Here is a 19,086-nt window from a genome sequence, read left to right as displayed (position 1 = left end):
CAAAATAATTGCAGGGGTGTGTCTGGTATGGTGTTTTGTTATAACGGTTGTCCATTTGAATGGAAGTCCCAGACACAAACCATTATTTGTCTCTCCACAACAGAGAGTGAATTATGTGCATGCGTTCAGGCTACTTGTGATGTGGAATGGTATCTGCAAATATTTGCAGACCTACAGATGCAAGTAACACTACCAGTAAAAGTTTACCTTGATTCCCAGAGCGGACTCGCTATCCTGTGTTCAGAGACTAATACGCAGCGCACTAGAGTCTTAAGATTACGTTTACAGTTTGTAAAGAAACTAATTGCTGATGAAATGGTTGTATTTGAATATGTTCCAGGTGACAATCAAATTGCAGACATTTTTACTAAAGCTCTTCCAAAGGTTACACATGAAAGACATGTACAAAATATGCTTTGTTTTTGTTCCACAATGGTGAACCGCAGGGGAAATGTTGAATTGTTTCTTTAAATGTAAAGGTTCATCATTGTTCCACCCGATGTGTATGTCTTTAAGGGGCCAGAGCAAGGGCCAGAGCAAGATAACGAGACCCAGCTTTACAGCTGTGAAACATAGCAGGTGCTGCTGAGTTGTATTGATTAAGCTGTGTTGGTAATTGCGTGTAGTATATAAGGAGCAGCACCTAGCTCTCCCATTACCCTGGGGGATGGGTTGGTGGATGGGTCTGGTTTGTTGTTGATGTATTTAGTGTATAAGGAGTTTTTGTTTTTGTAATTAAAACCTTATTTAAGTTATTTTTGAGTCCCTTTTTAATGCATGGTCTCCCCAGCAAGCTCTCTGCAGCGCTACCATACTGCAAATAGCCAACAATTATGTCAAGAAGGTCCTGGGGTGCACAGAGGGGTGTGATAAGTTTTTAGATTGCAGAGACTGTAAGCAATCCAAGGTGAAAACGTGCACATACCCCAAGTCTGGCAGAGAAACAACCAGGCCCTTTGAGCTGGTGCATGCAGACTTGTGTGGCTCTATGCCAGTAGCCAGTCTGGGTGGGGCTAAATATATTTTGCTTCTTTTGGATGATTTTTCTAAGAACTCTTGGGTCTTCTCGATTAAACACAAAGGGGAAGCTGCTGCATTGATAAGACTGGATCGCAGCTGTAGAATTGAAAGTCTTTGCAAAAGTCAGAAACTTTCAGAGTGATAGAGGGGCGGAGTTTACTGGGTCTGTGCTGCAGAATTTCTTCCGCCAGAAGGGGATAAGTCACAGGCTGACAGCACCACACAGTCCTCAGCAGAATGGTGTTGCTGAACGCAAGAACAGAACACTGCAAGAGGCTGTGGCTGCTATGCTGTTTGATTCTGGGCTCCCACAACGCTTTGGGGCTGAAGCCTGGCACTCAGCTTCATTTGTGCAGAATCGCGTGTACAGTTCTGTTGTAGGGGACACACCCTATTTTCTGCTTCACGGTAAGAAGCCCAAGGTTCATTTCTTCCATGTTTTTGGCTGTGAGGCTTGGGTTCTTATACCAAAGGCCAAACACAGAAAGGGTGGCCCTAGGTCCAGGAAGATGATCTTCGTTGGGTATGAACCAGGGACCAAGGGGTGGAGATTTGCCTATCCTGATGGCAACCAGTCCCGGCTGCTTGTACGCAGCAGTGGTGAGTCCTGTGAGGTCCAGCTGTAAGGTTCAAAAGACGCAGCAGGTCAGAGGGGGAGCTCTCTGATGCTGGGGATGGTCTAGCTGGCCCTAGTGGGTCAGAGGGGGTACCGGAGCTCACACTGAGGAGATCAACCCGAACCATGAAGGGTATGTCGGGATCTCCACTCGGCCAAGCTGATAAAGCTCATCTTCCTCTGGCCGAGCCTTCGGAATCGCCTCCCAATGAATAATTAACGACCTGAGCCTTTGATGAGGCCTCAGGCACATTCCCGTTCAGCAGAGAATCAAAGCAGCAGAAGTGATGAGATTTATGGCTACATTGCTATGCTTTATTTCTAAGCTACACAGGAAGCAAAGAAATATACACCCTCTCTCTATGAAAGCAGAGAGCAACTGGAACAAAGGAACAGGAAACCATTAACGTCACATCCCGTCTCCCGTGAGACTTCCAATAGCCTGGAATGTCTCTGGAATGTAAACAGAGTCCTGTGACTCTAAGCAGCTGCTCAGTGGCAAAACAGAAACTAACATTCTCCCCCTTTCTGTGAACACCACTGGGCAGTGTGTCAGTACAATCTCAGTACAAACCCAATTTCTGTACATAGGTACAGTGTTGATCCTTTGGAACAACCTTGGATAATAAATCAGCAGAAATTTCTGAAAACATTCTCTAGCATGTTGCAGCTTCAATTGCAAGTGCTTTGTGCTTTGCTTACAACCTTCAGAAGTCAGCAAAGCCAAACATGCTTTGTTGTCCTGATAAACCTGGATTGGACACTTTACAGGAATTCTCATGTCTTTACACAATTGGAGCAACCATTCACAATCCACAAGTGAATAAGACAGTGCATTCAGTTCAGCTTCACAAGAACTTAAACCTACTGTTGTTTCCTTCTTGCACAACCAATCAAATGGACCCTGGTTGTACATGTAGCAAACTCCAGAGGTACTTTTCCTGTCTGTAGTGCCACTTCCAAAACTCGCATCAGCAAATATCTCAAGGCTACCAGACTTCTGAATGATAAATTTCAGTCTGTAATGCATAGTGTCTTTCAAATAGCGTGCTATGCGTTTCAGAACTTTCCAATCCTTAACAGTAGGATTGTTGACTTGTCTGCTTAGCAAGTTACGGCTAACTGCAATGTCAGGTCTTGAACATCTGACAATGAAGTTTAGTTTGCCTAGCACACTTCTGTACAGTGTAGTGTCAGAAAATGCTCCTTCAGTGTCATCTACCTGATAACCTGTTATCATTGGTGTGTCTACAGGGTTAGCATCCATCAAGTTTAGTTTGGTTAACACATCAGCAATTTTCTGTGACTGGTGTACTAAAATATTACCATCTTGGTCTCTCTCTATTTCCAGAGATAGGTAGTTGGTTACCTCACCAAGATCTTTCATGTCAAAGTGCTCCTTCAGTTGAGCTAGGGCGCTATTGTACATCTTGACATCCTTCCAAAAGTAAAGAATATCATCAACATAAAACAAGCAATACAGCTTCTTTTGCCCTTCCTCTTTGACAAATAAACATGGATCAGCTTTACCTTGCTGAAAACCTAGAGAAAACAACACTTCAGTGAGTTTAGAGTGCCAGCATCGTGCACTTTGCTTGAGACCATATAGGGACTTCTTCGGAGAACAAACAAATCCCTGTTTTACCTGTACGCCATCAGGTGGAAGCACCTAAGTGATTCACCTAAGGTTCCGTACAAAAATGCTGTATTCACATCGTGATGAGAGACATGTAGATTCTCTTCTGCAGCAAATTTGAGCATAAGCCTAATGCTCTCATATCTCACGGTGGGTGAGTAGGTCTCGTGATAGTCTTCACCTGGTACCTGTGAAAAACCTCTGGCTACCAATCTGGCTTTGTGTCTGACTATCTTGCCATTTTGATCTGTCTTTGCTTTGAATACCCATTTGCTGTCAAGCAGTTTCATTCCTGGAACAGTTGGAACTAGCTCCCATGTTTTGTTCCTCTCTAAGGAATCAAGCTCAGCCTTCATGGCAGTTAACCATGGCTCAGCATCCTTCGAGTTCAAAGCCTGGATCTCTTGGAAGCTTGAAGGTTCAAATACCTTCTTGGAGCTATTAACAGCAGTTACAGCTTTAGCTGCTTTAGCAAATTCATCAGCAAATCTCTTTGGAGGTTTACCTTTCGCGGCTCTTTCAGACCTGTGAATTAGACGTACGTCTTCAATGCTCTCCTCTTCTTTCTTAGGAGAAAAGTGACCTATAATGAACAGTGGTTCCTCCAATTCTCTGTCAGAGCCTTCAGAGGGTCACAGAGAGGCCTTAGCACTCTTGAAATCCTCTGAACCATCTGATTCAGATTCAGATTCAGAATCAGAACCTTCATCAGTGGGTATGGGGTTTTGTTGCTGTTTATCCTCAGACTCTTCACTGTCATCAGGATAACATTGGAAAATTCCCACAATCTCCCCCCACTTGGCATTGTACTCAACACTTCTAGTGAGTCTAACTGTATTAGTGTCAGTCATCATCACTCAGTAAGAACCTTTCTGATATCCTAGAAAGATACCACACAAACCACGTTTGCCTAACTTGGAGCTTTGTGGTGTGTGAACCCACATGTCAGAACCAAAAATTCTCATGTGCTTGATGAATGGTTTCTTGCCAAACATCTTTCCCTAGAGGGTACAACCAATGGGTGATGATAATCTGCGATTATAAGTATAAACAAAACAGCCGAGTGGTTCTGCCCAATAACTCTCTGGAAGATTGGCATCATGCAGCAAGTTTTTCAAGCCTTGAAGCAATGTTTGGCTTGCCCTTTCACAAAGTCCATTCATCCAAGAAGACCATGGACTTGAAAGGTCATGTTGAATTCCTTTCTCAGTCAGAAAAGCTTCAAACTGCTGAGAAGTGAAGTCTCCCCCTCGATCTGTAAACAAACATTTCACTTGCTTACCATGCACATTTTTCAACCAAGCACAGAATTCCTTGAACCTAGGAAATGCTTCTGATTTCTGCTTGAGACTGAACACATGAATATACCTGGAAAATGAATCTATGAGAACCATGGAGTATTTGGCTCCACCCAAAGAGGGTGTTAGAGGACCAACAAGATCAGCATGCACTACCTGGTATGGTTCTGTAGCTTGTCTACTAGACACCTTACCTTTTGCAGCCATTTTGACCTTGTTTGCGGCGCATGCCTTATTTCTTGGTGATGGTGCACTTCCTCTTCTTGAAGGAAACGTCTATGTCCTGTTAGTCAGCTGCGAGACGCTCAGTAGGTTGTGTGCATCATCTGGAACAAAAAGAACATTACGTATCGATGCATCCAAGCTGTGAAGAACAACCGTTCCATAGCCTTGACTGGAGATCGTGTGGTCATCCGCTTGATGAATTGCACCTTCCTGCGGAGTAAAGGACACAAACAGGTGTTTGTCTCGGCAGATGTGCCGGGTCGCTCCCGAGTTGACAATGAAGAAAGATCTAGACGTCTTCTGGACCTTTGGAGTGTAGCGTGAGACCATTACCTTGTATTGCGTTGTCCTGGACTTCTGACCTTTGCCTTTGCCTTTTCCATGCTTTGAGCTTTCGCTGCGCTGCTCTGTTGCCTTGGCCTTGGGATGTTTGCAATCCCTCTTTACGTGGCCTAGACGTCCACATGAGTAGCGTTTCACTGTCTTCAAAGCTTTGGCGCCATCTGGTGGTTGCACTGCATTCTGGGATGACGTATGTGAGGACTCCCACTTAGTGATGCAGCTAGCACTACGCCGATCCACTTCATTTAACACCACAGCAGTAACATGCACTACCGTTAGCTGAGCAGTAAGCGTAACAGCAAGCTGGCTGGCAATCGCTTCCCAACTTGAACCCAAAGAATGTAGAATCATGAAGGAATGCACAGCCTCTGGAAAGGTGATTCCACGCTGTTGCAACTCATGCCTGAGATTCTGCATTTCCATGAGGTGAGCATGTACGTCTGCTCCATCAACAAGTGCCATATCATGCAACTTTGCTTAAAAGAACAAAGAAGCACCTGCCTCCGTTCTTAAATGTGACTGTTGGAGACTGTCCCACATCTGTCTGGCTGAGGCCTTGTCACGCAAAAGACATAACTCTTCAGGGGACACAATAAGCATCAGAGTTCCCCTTGATTTGGAATCCTTAGCCTCCCATTCTTGGGTAACTGGAGCTGGGGGCTCGCGTCTGATATCACATTAAACAGACCCTCTTTTCTTAGCAGAGCTTCTGCATACTGCACCCAGTCCAAATAATTCCCTTTTGTGAGCTTTGGAATTCCCATCGCGAATTCAAGGGGTTCTGTTACTCTTGCACTAGGTATCTTGTGTCATTAAAACAGACTCTGTCTGTTTACAGGCAGCTGCGTTCCAAAAGCACCCTTCTTGAGGTCTCTGCATTACGCTGAACTTCTGCTGTAAACAGAGTCCTGTGCCTCTAAGCAGCTGCTCAGTGGCAAAACAGAAACTAACAGGGTAAACTGCCTGACAGGTTTGAGGCCACAGGTGTGTGGTTTGGGGTGGCTCAGTGTGAACCTGAAAGTTTTGAGGATGTTCAGAAATTGCCTCAAGAAGCAGCCAGCAAATGGCAAGAGTCAATGCAGAAGGAGATTAGCTCAATGGAGTCTCTAGGTGTGTTCTCCCTCACAACGTTGCCGGCTGGCAAACAGGCTGTGAGCAGCAGGTGGGTTTATCACCTTAAACCCACAGAATCTGGAGAACCACAGTACAAGGCTAGGTCAGTAGCCAGAGGGTTCACGCAGAGGAAGGGGCTGCATTACACAGAGGTGTATGCTCCTACCTCCAGAAGTGAAACTCTGCACATGCTCTTAGCCATTGCTGCACAAAGGGGTTGGAAGGTGCATCACTTTGATGTGGATGTAGCCTACTTGAACTCAGACCTCCAGGAAGAGTTATACATGCTTCCTCCTCCAGGGTTTGAGGTCAAGGGGCAAGGCATCGTTTGACAATTGCATAAATCCATCTATGGGTTGAAGCAATCAGCCAGAAATTGGAATGAAGCCTTAGAGAAGCTAGGTTTCAAGAGAAGTCTTGCTCATAGCTGCCTGTACCTTAAAGGCTCAGGTGAGTCACAGGAGATGCTTTTGATCTTTGTTGATGATATAGTCCTTGTCTCAAAGACATGTACACAGGTGGAGAAGTTTGCCAAAGAGCTTGGATAACGGTTCAAGCTCAAGAACCTGGGTGCAGTAAAGATATACCTGGGCGTGGAGATAGCTAGAACTGAGGATGGTAGTTTCTTGCTCAGTCAGAAAGGCAAGCTTGAGCAACTGCTTGAGAAGTTCAGAATGTCTGAATGTGCAGGGGTCAGGACACCCATGGAGACCAGCTACGTGAAAGACAGTCAGCAAGTAGAACGCGCAGTGTTCGAAAATGCTGAGCTCTTTCAGTTAGCTCTGGGTAATCTGTTGTATCTATCCCAGTGGAGCAGACCTGACATAGTGTTTGCTACCAATCTGCTCAGCTGGGAAGCTGCAAACCCTAGCATACAAGCCTGGAATGGTCTCAAACGTATGCTGTGTTACCTGCAAGATACCAAAGACTTTTGCCTCAAGCTGTCAGCCAAGGGCGACGTCAAGTTGACATGCTGGGTAGACAGCGATTGGGCGAATCTGGCGGACAGGAAGCCTGTGCCAATCTTGGAGATCGGAAGTCTGTATCCGGCCTAGTGGTGAAGTTTGGGGACTCTGTGTGCTGGTCCCGGGGGGGGGGTTACCGTGAGGCGTGGTCAGAGTCTGGTCCTGGGCAGAGGGTCTGGAGACTGTCCACCAAGGGGGAAGCAGGGTCCAAAGCAAGAAGCCGGGCGTGGTCGGGAACTCTGGAAAAACAGGTCTGGGTGCTGGCAGAAACAGGTTTCCAATGTCATTGCTCCCGCAACCTGGGACTGGGCTGACTGGCCTTTATCTCCTCTGGGGCCTAGGGCGGTCCCGGACCACAGGTGACTTGCCTCTCCTGGCCTTAAGGCGAGCACTCCTCCTGAGAGAACCTAGTTCCCTCCGCCTCTCTGCCCTGAGCCTCTGCAGCTCAGGAGAGGCTGGAGGGTTACTGAACCCAGAGGCAGCCTCACCTTCTCCTGACAGAGCTGGGAGAGGAGCACCTGCAGGCAATGGGTCCTCAATCACCCCCGGAGCCAGAGTGGATTCATCTGGTGTCTGCTCCTGAGGATCCGGCACAGGTGCAGGCCCTTCAGATTCAAGCCCCTGCCCCGACTCAGCCGGCCCTGGAGGCGGGGACTCCTGTGCAGTCTGGGATTCCTCCGGTTCAGCCTCTGAATCAGATTCCCAGGCCATCACACTTTGGTTGAGTGGAAGTCCCAGAAGCAAAGTCTCATAGCGCTCTCCTCTACTGAGGCTGAGTTCAGTGCGCTGTCTGAGATTTGTAGGGAATTGGAGTTCTATGTGTGCTTGGTTCAAGAGATCTGCAGAGAGGGTTGTTTGCCCGTCACTGTTTGGGAAGACAACCAACCCTGTCTGAAGTTGGCAGAGTCTGGGCAGTTTAAGGCCAGGACCAAACACCTAGACATTCGGTTCCAGAATGGGTGCCAGAGTGTTCGGTCGGGATTAGTACAACTGAAATACTGTCCCAGTGCAAAGAACCTCGCTGATGGTTTCACGAAACCATTGACCTTCCAGCGTCATGGGGAGTTCTGTGAAGGTCTGTTTTTGGGGTAAGTGGTTATGCTTACATTCCCCCAGATACAGGGCAAGAGGGGGTGTGAGGTTTGGTGGTTATAGGGTTAACCTCTATGTGTCCTGCATCTGGGGAGGAGCTTCCCACACCCGGGAGCTGAGTTCTTTGTCTGTGTGATACTTTCACTTCTGACCGGAGAAGAGTCAGAGATGCACGCTATGGCGCCAGTCTCTGACGGAATTGTTTGTTTTTTCTGTCCGATGTAAATAAAAGCTGTTTAGTTAGCAAGAAACAGTGTATGGACTTTTCTCTTCACTCACACATCAAGCACACGCTGCCGCTCTGCTGCTGACCCTGGGAATTCTGGCACAGGGGAAACATGCCGGACCCGGGCAGTTATTCAACAGTAGTTTTCTACATTAATCCTGCACTTGAACCCAAACTGATTCAAAAGGATGAGAAAGGTAGACTCTTAATACAAACTAAAATTCAGGGAGAGAAAGTGATACTGGTTGGCATTTATGCACCCAATGATAAAAAAGCAAATTTTTAAAAAAAATTAGAAACAGAATTACTTGAATTTGCAGACCAAAAAATGATCTTAATGGGAGACTTAAATGGAGTTCCTTTGTTAGAGAAAGATAGAGCTGCAAGGAAAAAAGAGACAAAAGAAGGTAAGCTACCAAAAACTTTTTTTGACATGGCTCAAAATTTAAATTTGATAGATATATGGAGTACAAAACATCTGTTTGAGAAAGAGTTCACTTATTACAGTCACGTACATGACAGCAGTTCGAGAATAGACTCTTTATGGATTTCCAAAGAATTGGAGACAAGAGTCAAAAAAATTGAAATTAATCCCAGAACCTTTTCAGATCATAATTCCTTGATTATGGAATTACAAAAGGAAAGCCAAATTTCTTTTAGATGGAGATTAAATGATGATTTACTAGATTATCTATTTTTTTTGGAGAAAACAAAAAAGGCCCTGACTGATTATTTTGAAGGACAGACAAAATTACATACGGTCTGGGATGCAAGTAAGGCAGTTATAAGAGGACTCTTTATACAACAAAAGTCATATAAAAGGAAATTAAGAGAGAAAAAGTAAAAAGAGATATTAGCAGAAATTACAGAAAAGGAGAAGCAGCTGTCAAAAAAAGCAAACAAAGAGGCAGTGAAACAGGCAATTAAAACCTTACAAACTCAATAGTCAATGATAGTTAATGAGGAAATTAGTTGGAAAATAAAAAGAGTGAAACAAAAATATTTTGAGCACGCAAACAAACCAGGAAAATTGCTAGCTTGGCAGTTAAAAAAAACGAACGAAGGAACTCCATAAATAAAATTAATCTAAATGGAAAGATCAAAGATAAGTCGAAAGAAATAAGGGTAGGATTCATAAAATATTTTTTAGATTTATATAGGAAAGGGAAAGAAAATCTCTCTAAAATGGAAGAATATATTAGAAGTAGTAATATATCACATATATAGGAGATGAACAAAGGATGATTCTTAACACCCAGATAACAGGTCAAGAACTCTTAGAGGCAATAAAAAGCTCTACGAATGGCAAGTCACCAGGTCCGGATGGACTCATGGCAAAATATTATAAAAAATTGAATTAACAATTAATTAACCCTCTGAAAGAGTTCATGAATGAAATATTGAACACAGGCGAAATTCCAGGAACATGGAAAGAGGCTTATATTACAGTAATCCCAAAACAAGATACAGATTTGCTGCAAATTAAAAATTATAGGCCTATCTCTCTTCTAAACAATGATTACAAATTGTTTGCAAATATATTAGCTAACAATATACTGAATGAGTATATACATCAAGATCAGGCAGGATTCCTCCCAGGTAGACAAATGAAGGAAAATATAAGGAACATTTTGAATATAATAGAGTACCTGGAGGTTAAAAATGAAAAGAAAGCTGCAATGATGTTCATTGATGCTGAAAAAGCTTTTGACAATGTTTCTTGGAAATTCATGACAAAGTTATTAGAGGAAATTAAATGTGGGCCTAAATTTTTAAAAGGACTATCAGCAATTTACTCAGAGCAAAAAGCAAAATTAATAATAAATCAGGCAATAACGGATGAATGCAAGATCCAAAAAGGAACTAGACAAGGCTGTCCATTATCACCATTGCTGTTCATTCTTGTATTAGAAGTTCTTGCCAAAAACATAAGAGTAGACAAAGAGATTAAAGGTAAAGGTACCCCTGCCCGTACGGGCCAGTCTTGCCAGACTCTAGGGTTGTGCACTCATCTCACTCTATAGGCCGGGAGCCAGTGCTGTCCGCAGACACTTCTGGGTCACGTGGCCAGCGTGACAAGCTGCATCTGGTGAGCCAGCGCAGCACACGGAATGCCGTTTACCTTCCCGCTGGTAAGCGGTCCCTATTTATCTACTTGCACCCGAGGGTGCTTTCGAACTGCTAGGTTGGCAGGCGCTGGGACCGAACGATGGGAACGCACCCCGCCGCAGGGATTCGAACCGCCGACCATGTGATCGGCAAGTCCTAGGCGCTGAGGTTTTACCCACAGCGCCACCCGCGTCCAAAGATACAAAGAGATTACAGGTGTTAAAACAGGGGGAAGTGAGTTTAAACTAAAAGCTTATGCTGATGACTTAGTGATAACAGTGGAAGACCCAAAAAATTCACTCCCTAAAGTAATAGAAAAGATTCAAGAATTTGGGGAAGTGGCAGGATTTAAGTTAAACAGGAATAAAACTAAACTATTAGTTAAAAATCTAAAAGAAGAGGGGGGGAAAGAATTAGAGCAAAGTACCAAGATAGAAGTCCATAAAAAGGTTAAGTATCTAGGGATTTGGTTAACATCAAGGAATATAAACTTATTCAAAAACAACTATGAAAAAATCTGGCTTGAGGTTAAAAGAAATTTAGATATATGGAGCAGAATGGATCTATCATTGTTAGGGAAAATAGCAGCGATAAAAATGAATGTGCTACCAAAAATGTTATTTCTATTCCAGTCAATTCCAATAATTCTAAAAGATGAACGCTTCAAAAAATGGCAGAAGGAGATCTCTAAATTTATCGGGGGGGGGGGGAGAGGCCAAGAATAAAATATAAGATAATGACAGATGTAAGGGACAGAGGCAGCTTTGCCCTCCCAGACCTTAAATTATATTATGAAGCTGCTTCTCTTGTATGGATCAGAGACTGGATGAAGTTAGAGAAACAGGAAGCATTGTAATTGGAAGGACACGATAATAGATTTGGTTGGCACGCATATTTATGGTATGGGAAAGCGAAGATACACAGAGGCTTTTACAATCATATAATTAGGAAATCATTAATGAGAGTATGGGAGAGATATAAAGATTTATTGGAACAAAAGACCCCTTGGTGGCTTTCACCACATGAAGCTTTGCTGCTCAAACCACTCGGAAAGAAAGGAAAGTGGCTCACATTTACTGATTTGTTATGGATCAAGATGGGAAATGGAAATTAAGAGATTATGAAGAAATAAAGGACCATTTTCAGAGTTGGTTACATTACCGACAATTATATGAAACATAAAGAAGACAATAAGAAAGGGTTTAGCTATACGACATCCAGATTTCAAAAAGAAGTGGTAGAAAGGAAAGTAAAATTGCTGAAAGGGGCATACAGTATCCTGTTAGAATGGGAGACGAAAGATGAAGAGGTGAAAGCAGTAATGATTAAATGGGCACAAGATGTAGGTCATAACATCATGATTGAAGATTGGGAAAGGTTATGGAAAATTGACTTAAAATTTACAGATTGTTATTTACTGAAAGAAAATTACATGAAAATGATGTATAGATGGTATATAACACCAGTACAGTTAGGGAAAATGTATAAAACTGGCTCAAATTTGTGTTGGAAATGTAAGGAAAAAGAAGGGACGTTTTACCATATGTGGTGGGATTGCAGTAAAATCAAAATGTTTTGGGAAATGATATACAATGAGCTAAAGAAAATGTTCCATTTAACATTTGTGAAAAAGCCTGAAGCTTTCTTATTAGGGATAGTGGGAAAAGACCAGCCAAAGAAACTAAAAAATATTTTTATGTATGCCACAACGGCGGCAAGGATGGAAGAATGAGGAAATCCCGATGAAAGAAATGAGGCAAGAAAAACTGATGGATTATGCGGAATTGGCAAAACTGACACACAAACTACGTGATAAGGATAACTGTGATTTCAAAGACGAATGGGAACCTTTTATGAAATATTTGAAGAAGCAACAAAATGAACTAGACTTTTTGGAAGGTTTTGAATAAACATTCACAAACTGTTTATTGTAATATATAGATAGACAACTTGAGGATCTTTACAATTTTATAACATGCAGATAGAAATATGTGTTGAGAAACCAGAGAAAGGAGCTGAGGGAAGTCCAGGGGTGGGGTGGGAGGTTGGGCTTTTTTTGTTTAGGGGGGAGGGGGAAAATAGAGGGGGAAAATAATAATAATGTGGATGATGTATTTTTGATAAAACCATTGTGTTGAAATTTTCAATTAAAACAATTTATATAAAAAAGAGAGACTGAGAGGAGATACTATAGCCATCTGCAAACTGCAAAAGCCACCGGAGATTAGCAGACAAACCTAACAAATGCACATTCTTGCTAGTTAGTATGAGAAGTGGTTAATACTACAGAGGTGTATTACTGAAAGGCAGATACTCAGATCATAGAAATATAATTGGCTGTGTGGTATTGTTTCCGCTCCTCTCCTGGATAGGAAGAAGCATATAGTACTTCATGTAGCTCTCACTCTCCCTTTGACTAGCGATGGATGCAGACATGCTTCTGCTAGCTTGAGTTTTAGGCACATGCATGAAGCCGGTTATACTGAAACTATACCATATTTTGCCTGCATGGTTTTTACTGCTACTGTTGCTGTGAACCTATGCATGATTATAAAGTAAGTAAATCTTACTTTACAAGTTGCTGCCTGTTTTTTTGTTTAAGTGGGGTAAGAAGGGGGAAGCCAGCTTACTTTGTTAGCTGGACTTGCTCAAAACAAAGTTTTATAGACTAATTCCTATGCTTTATTTTGTTTCAGCCCACAAACATGGGTGTGTGAAGGGATAAATTGCAATTAATATATCCTCTGCTACCTATTAAAACCCAGCCCACACAAATATCAGTGGCTTCAAGAAAGGAGACTCTGACATCAGGAGGAACTTTCTGACATTTAAGAGCTGTTCAACAGTGGAATGGTCTCCCTCGGTATGCTGTGAACTTACCCTTCACTGGAGGTTTTAAAGCAGAGGTTAGATGGCCATCTGTCGTGCATGATCTAGTCGAGATCTTTGCATTGCAGGGGTTTGGATTAGGTGACCCTCTGGGTCCCTTCCAACTCTACAATTCTGTAGTTCTGTTCTATATTTGTACCCTGCAGTTTCTCCTGACAGGGACTCAAGGCACCTTATCCCTTATCTGGAAGGGGCACAAATCACCATGAGCAAGGAATTGTGGGTAGGTGGGTGGAGAGGGATTACTGAGGCACATCCTCCATGACCAGGCATAGGCAAGGCCTCCCTTCCATAGGGTTTCTGCCAATCTCTCCCCTCTTGGTTTTCCTTGTAAGCGTGGGGGAACTTTAGGCTCTCCAGACATTGCTGAACTACAGCTCCCCTCAGGCCCAGCAAGCATGGCCAAAGGCCAGGGATGATGACAGGTGTTGTAATTCAGTCTCATTTGGAGTGGCAAACAATCCCCACACCTGCACTGGGACTAAGGCTTCCTGGCAGGCAAAACAACACTTCATTCTTCTGATGCATTTTACCTTTTAGTTATAAAATATTTGCAGATCCTTTTGGAGAAAACTGATAGAATAAAGCACTGTACTGTTCATGTTAGCTGACTTTGCTAAAAAGGAAAGACCTCACCTCTTGGCCATCCTGTAGTTCAGATGTAGGGAGCCTTTGGCCTTCCTGTTGTGGCTGAACTACAATTCCCATAATCCCTGGGTGTTGGCCACGCGTGCTGAGCAAGATGGAAGTCGTGGTTCAGCAATGCCAGAAGAAGCCAAAATGTTTCCTCACTCACCTGGCTCCAAGAGAACACAGGACGATGAGTGTGAGTGAGCGGTCAGGCAGTGAAAAAGGTGCTGAGATAAGATGGCGCCCGGCACACTTCCCCTGTGCTGATGGACGCTTGTGCCGATAGGAAAAACTTGAACTCTTAGCAGAGTTCTTAGCAGAGTTCTGCAGCGGTAGAAAGTGTTGCCTTGTGTGTGGATAATAAATCAGACTGAACGCAGGCTTCTTGCTAATCTCTGTTGGGTGTAGTGAAGGGTTAACCTTCTGTGTCTCGAGGCTGAGAGGAGGCGCTTACAAGGGAAGTAAGCCAGGACGTGACGAAAGCAGCTTGGAATGCTGTGAGCTGAGTGAAAAGTGAAAGCAGCTTTGTTGCGCAGCTGCAACTGAGAGAGAAAGACACAGAAATGCAGCTTGAATCAGATGGATTGTAAATATGCTATTTTTGAGCAAATAAAGTGCTACTAGAAAAGAAGAAACGTGTGGGAATTCTTTTACTGCCCTTCCAACACGGACGCTGTGCAATTCTGCTAATTGCTTTACGACCTGCAGAGGAGTGCAGGGGAGCGTGCCGGACGCCAAGAATAAAGCAATAAATCTACCTAACATGGTTATGGGTCAACGTGAAGCATGTGAGGAAGGGCTTTGAAGCTTTATTTGCTGATCGTCAGTTTGATCGACTGCCGGAGACTTCAAAGAGGCAGATCGGAGGAGGCTGACAGAGAGTGGGAGCCAAGAGCCATGACGTCCGGAGTTCACAGTTTGGCTGAGTGAGTGAGTACCTTTTGGAAAAGTCAACAGAAGGGGGGCAATGGCTCAGCCCTGTGAACATGGCTTTGAGCTTAAACTGCCATGTCAGAAACTGACTAGCCAAAATTGGCTGCAGTGGAGCTTTCAGGTGGAGCTTTTGCTGGTGGGGGAGCAGCTGTGGAATGTAATTCACCCCACACAGAATGCAGCTGGGAAAGCAGAGGCTAATAGGGCTGCAGAGCAAAATAAAGTGGAGAAGCGTGTGCTTGCTTTTTTGGCAGAAAGTGTGGATGCTCATCTGGTGCCTGTTGTGCTGGGTGCAAGAAAGCCAGAGGCCGCTTGGCTAGCACTCCAAGAAGCTTGTGGAGCTGGAGTGGGAAGCAAGGGCCGAGAAGTGGCTGCATCCGAAAGGGAGAGGCAAGATGGCGCCGGCCACATTCTTGAGTGCTGATACACAGCTGGCAGGAGCTGTGAGTCCCCACAGGGGGGCGAAGGGACTGTTGCTGTTGTTGTTGCTAGCAATGCTGCTTGTGCTTTTGCTGAGCCTGGGAGCTGTGTGGATGCTGCAACGTGTCTGTGTGAAGAACCTGGACAGAGGCCAAGTGTTGGGAGCCCTTCATCCATCAGAGGGGGTGCAGAAAAACGTCCTGGAGACCCCGTGAGCAGTGGGTGGGCAGTGAGCAGTGAAAGCTCAGAGACGCCTCTTTCTCCAAAAGCTGCCAAGAGTTGTTTACGTCGTGAGTCGGAGCCTGGGAAGCTGAAAAGCGCTAGAGGCTTCAAGGTCAACCACCTGCAGCAAGTAGAGATAAGAGCTTCAGAGTTGCGTGGGAACGCCGAGACAAGTCCAGTCTCCATGGCAACTGAGAGAGTTGCATCTACGGAAGCTGTGAAGGTCGTGGGCAAGTCTTCCTGCCGGGGGGAGTCTGTTGCCGTGACAACCAGAGAGGACATCTGCAGAAGCCCCAAGGAGGGGGGTAGTGAGGAGATTGTTGCCCTGGCGACTCAGGAATGTCAACAACAAGACTTTCTCACTGTAATAATAGACTCTGGTGCCTCAAATTCGTTGGTGCCATCTGCTGATCTTTTGAGGAATTGCAGGACAGTAAAAACTGAGAAGTATGTTACGTTTGCAGATGGAAGCAGAAAAAAGCTAACAGAAACAGGGCTGTTCTTCTGTCCTTTCCTTAAGCATGAAGTCAAAGCTTATGCAGTGCCCGGTTTAACTAACTGTTTGTTAAGTGTGCATGATCTATTGATCGATGGTTTTCAAATTTCTTTTGCAGGTGACAAATGTGAATTCTCCAAGGATGGGAAATACGTGTACACAGTGCAGTCTAAAGATAATTTGTTTGCTGTAAATGTGCCTTTTTCCACAGGAGAGGATGACACCGAAGATGCGAAGGGCCAATGTGTGAATGTAGCGCCCCACAATGGTTGTTCACATATTTGGCACAGACGCTTCGCTCATTTGAATTGGAAATATCTCCAGAAAGCACCAGAGCTGACACAAGGGTGCAAATTTAATGCTTGTGACAAATTTCTAGATTGCAATGCATGTAAACAGGCGAAAGTTGTGACATGCTCATATCCAAAGTCAGAGAGGCAGACCACGCAACCCTTTGAATTAATTCATGCAGATTTGTGTGGACCCATGTCTGTTGAGTCACTGGGAGGTTCGAAGTATTCTTTGCTTCTGATTGATGATTTTTCGAGGTCTGCTTGGACCTTCTCTCTGAAAACGAAAGGGGAGGCGGCTAAAATGATCAGGGATTGGATCACCGCAGTTGAGGTAACCTTTTCCACCAAAGTTCATGGTTTTCAAAGTGACAGAGGTGCTGAATTCACTGGTTCTGCTTTACAGGATTTCTTTAGGGAGAAGGGGATTAGCCACAGACTGACCGCTCCTTACTCTCCGCAACAGAATGGAGTCACAGAGAGAAAGAACAGGACGGTGCAGGAAGCTGTGTCTGCGATCCTGTGGGACGCAGGGCTACCCCAGAAATATTGGTCGGAGGCTTGGCGATATGTGGTCCATACCGAGAACAGAGTGTACAACTCTAGTGTAGGAAATACACCGTATTTCTTACTTCATGGAGAGAAGCCCAAGGTACACTACCTTCGTGTGTTTGGTTGTGAGGCTTGGGTGCTTATTCCAAAGGCTCTACGCAAGAAAGGTGAGCCAAGATCTAAAAGAATGATCTTTGTAGGGTATGAGCCTGGCTCAAAGGCCTGGAGGTTTGCGTACCCAAGTGGAGACCAGTCTAGGTTGGTTATCAGCAATAGCGCTGAGTTCTGTGAGCAAGCCGGTTGGAAACGTCTGCACGCTAATCCAGACGTGCTTCCACAGCAGTTCTATGACTCAGACGTTGAGGAAGAAGAGGAACTTGGAGCTGGGGACCAAGGTCCAGAGGGACAGAGTCCAAGGCAGGGACAGCTCAGGATCCCTCAGAGGGGGGAACCTAAAACACCTCCTCAGGCAAGTGTCAAGTTTGAGCCAAAGAGTGAGCCTTCTTCACCTGCTGGACCAGCTGTAAGGCCCAAGAGGCGCAGCAGGTCAGAGGGGGAAGACACTGAGGATGATTTAGCTGGACCCAGTGAAGCAGCAGGGTCACCAAGAGTCACACTGAGGAGATCAGCGAGGACAAGGAGGCCTCCTGATCGGTACGACGCTTCAAGCGTCTGGGTAGGTTCTGCAAGATGTGAACCTGAATCCTTCTAGGATATTCAGAGTTTACCTGAGGAAGAAGCAGGCAAGTGGCACAGGGCAATGGACAAAGAGATGAAGTCCATGAAAGATCTAGGTGTCAATGTTGAGCGTGCACAGGATGGAAGTTTTTTGCTCAGCCAGAGAGGTAAAATTGAGCAATTGCTTCAGAAAATGAGGATGAGTGATTGTGCAGGAGTGAGAAGTCCTATGGAGACTAGTTTTGTGAAGGACAGCCAGCAAGCAGAACGCGTTGCGTTCGAAAATACTGAAGTGTTTCAGTCAGCTCTAGGGAGTTTGTTGTACTTGTCCCAGTGGAGCAGACCTGATATAGCGTTTGCTGTCAATCTGCTCAGCAGGGAAGCATCAAACCCTAGTGTGCAAGCCTGGAATGGCATCAAGAGAGTTCTGAGGTATTTGCAGGAGACCAAAGACTTTTGTCTTAGGTTGCCAGCACAAGGAGTAGTGAAACTGACTTGCTTTGTGGACTCGGATTGGGCTAATCTTGAAGATCTCAAGTCTGTGTCTGGCCTAGTGGTGAAGTTTGGGAACTCAGTAGTTGGATGGAGGTCCAAGAAGCAAAGTCTTATAGCGCTCTCGTCCACTGAGGCTGAGTTTAGTGCTCTTTCAGAGATGTGCAGAGAAGTAGAGTTCTATGCTTGTTTGGTGCAGGAACTCTGCGAAGTGGATTGTCTGCCGATACGTGTTTTTGAGGACAATCAACCATGCCTGCGTTTGGCAGAGTCAGGTCAGTTCAAGGCCAGAACTAAACACCTAGACATTCGCTTTCGGAATGTGTGCCAGAGTGTTCAGGAGGGATTAGTTGCGCTGAAGTATTGTCCCTCGGCCAAGAACCTAGCTGATGGGTTCACGAAGCCACTCACCTTCCAAAGACATGGGGAGTTTTGTGAAGGTCTGGGTTTGGGACGACCAAGGGTCAATTCTCCCCTCAGGCTCGAGACAAGAGGGGGTGTTGGGTGTAGTGAAGGGTTAACCTTCTGTGTCTCGAGGCTGAGAGGAGGCGCTTACAAGGGAAGTAAACCAGGACGTGACGAAAGCAGCTTGGAATGCTGTGAGCTGAGTGAAAAGTGAAAGCAGCTTTGTTGCGCAGCTGCAACTGAGAGAGAAAGACACAGAAATGCAGCTTGAATCAGATGGATTGTAAATATGCTATTTTTGAGCAAATAAAGTGCTACTAGATAAGAAGAAACGTGTGGGAATTCTTTTACTGCCCTTCCAACACGGACGCTGTGCAATTCTGCTAATTGCTTTACGACCTGCAGAGGAGTGCAGGGGAGCGTGCCGGACGCCAAGA

The sequence above is a fragment of the Podarcis pityusensis genome, assembly GCF_964106645.2.
Source record: "Podarcis pityusensis genome assembly, chromosome: W".
Classification (NCBI taxonomy): domain Eukaryota; kingdom Metazoa; phylum Chordata; class Lepidosauria; order Squamata; family Lacertidae; genus Podarcis; species Podarcis pityusensis.
The sequence above is the reverse complement of the archived record's forward strand: the minus strand, read 5'-3'. Positions refer to the sequence as shown.